This window comes from Moschus berezovskii, chromosome 15, assembly GCF_049115385.1.
Source record: "Moschus berezovskii isolate FMDL1 chromosome 15, NW_MosBer_1.0, whole genome shotgun sequence".
NCBI lineage: Eukaryota > Metazoa > Chordata > Mammalia > Artiodactyla > Moschidae > Moschus > Moschus berezovskii.
The window spans coordinates 33,454,106-33,462,300 of record NC_142474.1 but is presented as its reverse complement, the minus strand read 5'-3'; positions in this window follow the sequence as shown (position 1 = coordinate 33,462,300).

Below are 8,195 nucleotides of genomic sequence, written 5' to 3'. Positions count from 1 at the left end.
CAAAAAAAGAAAATTAGGGGCCAGTATCACTGATGATACTCATTGGAAAAGACCCTGATGCTGGGAAAGATTGAAGGCGGGAGGCAAAAGGGATGACAGAAGATGAGATGGTTGGATGGCATCACTGACGCAATGGACATGAGTTTGAGTATGGTGATGGAGTTGGTGATGGACAGGGAAGCCTGGCATGCTGCAGTCCTTCCATGGGGTCGCAAAGAGTCGGACACGACTGAGAGACTGAACTGAACTGAACACTGATGAACATAGGCAAAAAATCCTCAACAAAATACTAGCAAACCAAATCCAACAATATACTAAAAGGATCGTACACCATAATCAAGTGAGATTTAATCCAAGGATGCAAGAAGTTTTTGATATCTACAAATCAATCAACATGATATCCACATTAAACTGAAGAGTAAAAACCATATGATCATGTCATCAGATGCATAAAAATGTTTTGATAAGATGCAATATCCATTTGTAATCAAAACTCTCCAGAAAACAGGTAAGAGCAAACATATTTCAACATAATAAAAGTCATATAAGGAATTCCCTGGTGGTCCAGTGGCTAAGATTGAACTCCCAAAGCAGGGGGCTCAGGTTCTATCCCTGGTCAGGGAACTAGATACCACATGCCCAGCTAAGACCTAGGGCAAGGAAATAAATAAAAATTTTTAAACCATATATATGACAAGGGTCTTCCCTGGTGGCTCAGTGGTATCAAATCTGCCTGCCAGTGCAGGAGATGTAGGTACAATCTCTGGGTTGGGAAGATGCCCTGGAGAAGGAAATGGCAACCCACTCCAGTATTTCTGCCTGGGAAATCCCATGGTCAGAGGAGCTTGGTAGGCTACAGTCCATAGGGTTGCAAAAGAGTCAGACACAACTTAGTGACAAAACAGCTACAACAACAATATATGACAAACCCATAGTAAACATCATATGCAATGATGAATTCTAATACCAGGACAAAGCAAGGATGTTCACTCTTGCCACTTTTATTCAATATAGTCTTGGAAATCTTAGCCACAGCAATCAGAGAAGAAAAATAATAAAAATAAAAGGAATCAGTATTGGAAAAGATACAGTAAAACTATCACTGTTTGCATATGACATGATACTATACATAGAAAATCCTAAAGATCCCACCAGAAAACTACTAGAACTCATCAATAAATTCAGTAAAGTTACAGGATATAAAATTAGTATACAGAAATATGCTGCATTATTACATACTAACAATGTAGTATCATAAAGAGAAATTAAGGAAACAATCCCATTTACCATCACATCAAAAAGAATAAAGTACCTAGGAATAAATCTACCTAAGGTGGCAAAATATCTTTACCCCAAAAACTGTAAGCTGCTGACAAAAGAAATTGAAGGTGACACAGATAGAAAGATATACCACCTTCTTGGATTAGAAGAATCACTATTGTTAAAATGACCATACTACTCAAGCAATCTATAGATTCTATGCAATTTCTATCAAATTGTGAATAGCATTTTTTCACAAACCTAGGACAAAAATTTTAAATTTGTATGCAAATGCAAAAGACTCTGAATAGCCAAGAGCTTCAGAAAGAAGAATGAAGCTGGAGGAATCAGGCTCCCTGAATTCAGACTATACTACAAAGCTACAGTAATCAAGACAATAAACCATCAACAAAATGAAAAGACAACATACTGAATAGGAGAAAATATTTTCAAATGATGTGACTGGTAAAGAATTAATATTCAACATACATAAACAGCTCTTACAACTCAACATCAAACAAACAAAACAAACAATGCAATTAAAAGTGGGGAACACATGTACACCCGGGGCAGATTCATGTCAATGTATGGCAAAACCAATACAATAATGTAAAATAATTAGCCTCCAATTAAAATAAATAAATGTTTCAAAAAGTGGGCAGAAGAACTGAATAGACATTTTACCAAAGAGGAAATTCAATTGGCCAACAGGCACATGAAAAGATGCTCAACATAGCTGATCATGAGGGAAATGCAAATCAAAACCACATATCCCTCAACCTGGCTGTTATCAAAAAGAAAACAAGCAGCAAGTGTTGATAAGGATGCTGGAGAAAAGGGAACCCTCACCCAGTGATGATGGGAACAGAGATTGGTGCAGTCATTATGGAAAACAGTATGGAGGTTTCTCAAAAAACTAAAAATAGAAATACCATATGACCCATAGCCAAAAAAAACCCCAAAAATTCTAGTTCAAAAAGATACATGGACCCCAATGTTCAAAGTAGCATTATCTACAATTGCCAAGATATGGAAACAATTTCAGTCCATCAGATGAATGCCTAAAAAAGATGTGATACATACACACTGGGTTAGCCAAAAAGTTCATTCAGGTTTTTAACGTACATATCCAAGGTATTTTCCCCCTAAACATCCAACATATATTAACTATATATATGAATATATATATTTCCCCCTAAACATCCAACATATATTATCTATATATATATATAGATGTTTACCCTCATTCTTGTTGATGCTTCTCAGGAGCTTTCCTCCTATGAGATAGATACTCATGCCTTCCCTAGCAGACCAGGTTCCCTGGAATGTGTGAAAACCCTCCCCAGTCATCTACTGCAAAAGGTTGGAACTCTGGGATAGACACATATACTCTTAACCATCAGTGATACTCAGAGGTTCACAGTTCTTCATGCTTTTGTGCATTTATTCATTTCTTCATTTGTTGATTCATACTTTCACTATCTCCAGCTACCACTGGTAAACAATGAAATTACAAAACATTACTCAAAGAAGAATAAATCAAAAGATACTGGGGACACAGAGGATGGTGTAAATGGGATTTTTTGCAAACACTTAGACTTCCCTGGTGGCTCAGATGGTAAAAGCATCTGTCTACAATGCGGGAGACCCGGGTTTGATCCCTGGGTGGGGAAGATCTCCTGGAGAAGGAAATGGCTCCAGTATTCTTGCCTGGAAAATCCCATGGATGGAGGAACCTGATGGGCTACAGTCCATGGGGTCACAAAGATTCAGACATGACTGAGCGACTTCACTCACTTCACTCACTCACTCAATCCTCATGCAGGACAGAGTTATCACCACTATTTTACACTTATAGGGAAATGAAGGATCAGAGAGATTAAGTGAATAACTCACAGAGGACAGAGGAAGGGAGAACTGCTAGAAGTCCATGGGGTAAGGCATAGAGAACACTAAAATGGAGAGAGCCAGCCTCATCTCCTAATTTTTTCCTGGGACACTTGGGATTTTTTTTTGCTTCCTCCTTTCTTCCTTTCCTCCAATGAATCATTACCAAGGGAAATCCTCCTTTCCTCACTGTTTTCTCCAGAGACTGAATGTTGGCCAGAAGAAAGGAAATGGAAAATGGCTTTTCGCCATCTTATTTGTGAGTTAGAAGGTTGACATCCCAGCAGGAGTGGTCTCAGCCTCCTTTATTGGGATTAGAGTCATGCAATCTTGCCAGGCCTCTTGAGTTGATTATAGGTCACTTCCTCAAAATTGAGTGCCCTATATTGACTCTGTTTTAGGAATTCTCCCTTATTAGCATTTGCAACTCCATTTGGGGATCAGGTTAGCCAAGTTTACATGTAGAATTTTCTCACATTTCTTTTCATTATCACAGAATATCCCTGTGGATCTTCTTCCCCACTATTCCCAGTTCCATATCCCACCATGGGTAATCAGATCTCGGGAATGGAGGAGATGATAACCTTATAATCTCTATTCTTTGGCTGCAAATGGAGGGACAAAGAATGTAAAGAAATGAGAAACACTTGTTCCTGGAGTTAGAGGACCAAGGTTGTAAGGGTGGGATTTCAGGCACTAATACAGGAAACGAAGGGATTCCCCTTGGTACTGAGTGGACTCTACTAGAAAGGGGTTGCTTTTTCTCCAGGGAAGTTAAAGCAATGCTACCTGAGTTTCCATTGCCCACTTTAATTCTCATTTTGCATTCCCAGAGCTGAGTGAATTGGAATTATTGTTGTCACCAGCATATTCTTAAATGGCATTCTCAACTTTAATGCTTTTTTAGTAAGCCATACTGGAAATATGCACCTTGGGACTGGTCTAGAAGAAACAGCCACATGAAAAGTGTCCAGTGGACCTGGGTAGAATATTAGCCAAGGATTCAGATCAGTCAGTCCACCTACTCTTTTCACAATGCACCTATTGGGCATTGTCTAGTTAGGGCTCAAATGGAGTCTTCCAGGGACCCCTGCTTTCCGGCAGCATAGTATCCTGCAGGCTGAATGGTCATCAAATCCATTCCCTATTCTTGGGCACTTGGCTGATCCATATTTCTCCCTTGCATCCAAGTGGGGGCATGAGCTTAGACAGGATTGCTGTACTTGATTCATAAAATGTCTATATAATCCTCCACAAAAGGAATCCCTTTTTCCTTTGGGCAGGTGGATATAGACAATCTAGAAGAGGTCTCCAAGGCCTTGGAGAATTATAGGATTCTAGGAAATAGTGGAGTCACACATTGGAAGAAAACTGGATCCCATGGAGATCTGTCCAGAAGAGCTGCTGCCAACCAGGTATATTCATATTGGATGCTGAGTAAATGACAAATAAAGTTTTACTGTGCTAAGCTACTGAAGTTTGGGGGTTATCTATTACAATTTTTAACCTACCATAACTAATCTCTGCCCTACTCCAAGAGTTTTCCACCTTAGTGGGCTTTCCAACTTTCTTCAATATCCTGCTTCCCAGCTTACTTCCTCTCCTAAAAAAAATAAAAAGAAACAAAGGATAGCTCTTACACAAAAAACAACAACAAAAATAAATAAAACAACAACAAGAAAAAAACCAAAAGAATATCTCTTAGGAGCAGAATCAAACACAGCTGCAAAGCAAACAGCCACACCAAGAGTCCCCAAAGCAGTAGGCTGCTTGCCAGGCTTCAACGAGGAATATCATTCCACTGGTGCCCATTCCCAGAATCTACCATTTCTACTATGAGGAGAGATATAATCACTAACTCCCAACTTCATTGATTTTAGGTAAATATTAGCATAAACAGTCAAATAACAGGCCTCTAGTCCCCTGTAGCCTCTGCTGACATATGAATGAAGATGGGACAATGAATTACAAAGTATGAATCTCCTTTCTGCATAAATATTTTCCCCACAAGCACTGAGAGATAGCCAGCACCAAACTCTACTGCCCTCATGGTGAAACAGTATAGCACTAATCCCTTCCCTTCACTCAGCACCCCTATTGACCATACATAATATGTATTTGAGGTGAACGGCACTATTAGGTGGATCAGGAAGCCTTAGCTTTCGAGTCAGTCAGGGTTTAGGTCAGCTTGTAACCAGAGGTAGGGTCAGGCCATTGTAAGTTTAAAGGTCAGGCCAGAGTTAGAGATCCATTTGCAGCTGAAAAATAGTAGGGATGTCCATGTCGTTCATAGTAACTGATCCCAGGAAGTGGCAACATTAGCCAACTTTTCCAATAACATATGTGAATGTGCATGCTTTCAGTCTCCACTGCTACTCTGAGGCAGGGAAAAACTGGAAAATAGTTCCTTTGGGTTTTGAGGACATAATTGAAAAGAGTCTCAGGAGCCAGATACAAAACCCAAAGAAAACTTTTCGTCCATGGGAAAGCTCTCCTCTGAACTCTTTTGGGTAACACTTTCTATAATTTGAATGCAAACGCCAGGAAGTCAGGAATTTTACTTTTGTTATTGCTGTTGTTGTTTGTCACTAAGTCATGTCTGACTATTTGCGACCCCATGGACTATAACAAGAGTGAACATCCTTGCTTTGTCCCTGATATTAGAGGAAATGCTTTCAACTTTTCATCATTGCAGATGATGTTTACTATGGGTTTGTCATATATTGTTGCTGTAGTTGTTTAGCCACTAAGTTGTGTGTGACTCTTTTGCAACCCTATGGACTGTAGCCTGCCAAGCTCCTCTGTCCATGGGATTTCCCAGACAAGAATACTGGAGTGGGTTGCCATTTCCTCCTCCAGGGGATCTTCCCAACCCAGGGATCAAACCCAGGTCTCCTGCATTGGCAGGTGGATTCTTTACCACAGAGCCACAGTGAAGTCCCCTTTTTCTTTACTCTCCCTCTAAAGGGGTCTTTTAAGGGAGAAGAGACAAACACAGATGCTTAGTTTTCCTTCTTTAACTAGAAGTCATGCTGCTGAATCACAAAGGGCCTCCAGGGCTTTGTGGTCTCCAGGGCTTACTGGTCCAGCAATTTGACCCCTTTCCAGATTTGAGCATAATAAACTAGTAGAGGAAAGTAACAATTTCATAGCTCCTGCCTTTCCCTGTTCCTTCCTCTAGAGCTCTAGAACCTCCAAAGCTCTCTTACAGACCAAGATCTGAGAAGCAGCAAAGCTGCCCTGTCTCCTTCCAGGCAACCTATCCCACAGTTCCTCCTCAACCTACTGGCAAATATACCTCCAGGCAGTCCTATGCTGTTACTCTAAACCAGAATTAGGCACAGATCTCTATGTGACACCTGTCAAGTAGCCCCCTATCACCCCAGGCCCAGTTTAGGTTTAACTATGTCTCCTATTCCAGAGAAGACAATGGCAAGCCACTCCAGTACTATTGCCTAGAAAATCTCATAGATGGAGGAGCCTGGTAGGCTGCAGTCCGTGGGGTCGCTAAGGGTCGGACACAACTGAGCGACTTCACTTTCACTTTTCCCTTTCACACATTGGAGAAGGAAATGGCAACCCACTCCAGTGTTCTTGCCTGGAGAATCCCAGGGACGGGGGAGCCTGGTGGCCTTCCGTCTATGGGGTCACACAGAGTCGGACACGACTGAAGTGACCTAGCAGCAGCAGCATGTCTCCTATTCCCAATCATCTTTGAAAACTGACCAGGATCAGATATACTCCACCACTGTTACCCCTTATCCTACACTGAGATGGCAGCCAGTTACAGACACAGAGCCTGCCATCTGATATTCCCATGTGAGAAGCTCCTGGCCTCACTTTCCAGAGTCCTCTGCCCCTCCCCTTCATAAAGGAAACCCAAACTCACAGTTGTACTTTTGGTCAGCTGCCAAGTAATCCTTATAAGGCACCTTGCTTTCATTTCAACTCTCCGCTGTAAGTTCCCAAAGACCCAAGTAAAAGATGAAAGATGCAATGGGAAGCTAATGACCTTGGAAAAGCTGTTTCTAACCCAAAACTATAGCAGTTTTGGCTTCCTAGGCTGGGGAGGGGAGTTATCCATCTCATTTCTCCCATTTTTCTGCTTCTTCTCCAAAGTACCTTCTCATCTAAGACTCTCAGACATCACAGTCAGTAAGCACTGAGACCTTGAGTTCTCTGGCCACTCCCAGATACCTCTCCAAACAGGTCCTCATCTCCCTGGCATGGCTCAAGCCTTTCTCATCCTGCACTTACTTAGTGGCATTATTCTCCCTACAATTCCCTACTCCCCTGCCACCCAGAATGTCCAATCAGGCTTGACACATGACAGCAGCCTGGTTAGTATTTTTATGTCAGCCAAAGGAATGGTCTCTTTTTGTTTCTCCCTCCCCAGTCTTGCTAGTCAACAAGAGTCTCCTCAAGCCCACCCCTCCACCTGTGTCCCAGGTTCATAGCATCTCCACATTCCCTCTGCCCTCTGTCCTCCAGTTCAAATCCTGCCCTGCCTAGTCCCACTCAGCTAAGGAAGCAAGCACTGCTCTGGAGTGTGTGCATGCATGCTAAGTTGCGTCAGTTGTGTCCAACTCTTTGTGACCCCATAGACTATAGCCCACCAGGCTTCTCTGTCCATGGAATTCTCCAGGCAAGAACACTGGAGTGGGTTGCCATTTCCTTCTCCAGGGGATCTTCCCAACCCAGGGATCTTATGTCTCTTGCATTGGTAGGCAGGTTCTTTACCACTAGTGCCACCTGGAAAACCCATAACTCTGGAGCCCTAACACATATTAATTCATTAAGCCTTCAGGTCAGTAGGTAGACACTACTCACCTTCATTTTACAGATGAGAAACTGAGACATAAAGAGGTCAAACAGCTAACATGGGGTGGAGCTTAGATTTGGAGCCAGACTGTCTGCCCCACCTCCTTTAACCATCCAGCCAAGTGGCCTTTCCCACCCTCCAGCCCTTAAACTCTCCCTCCCTAGAAGGAAGCCACTTATTTAGTGTAACAATGGGAAGTTTTATTTCCACATCGTCGGATATGGAG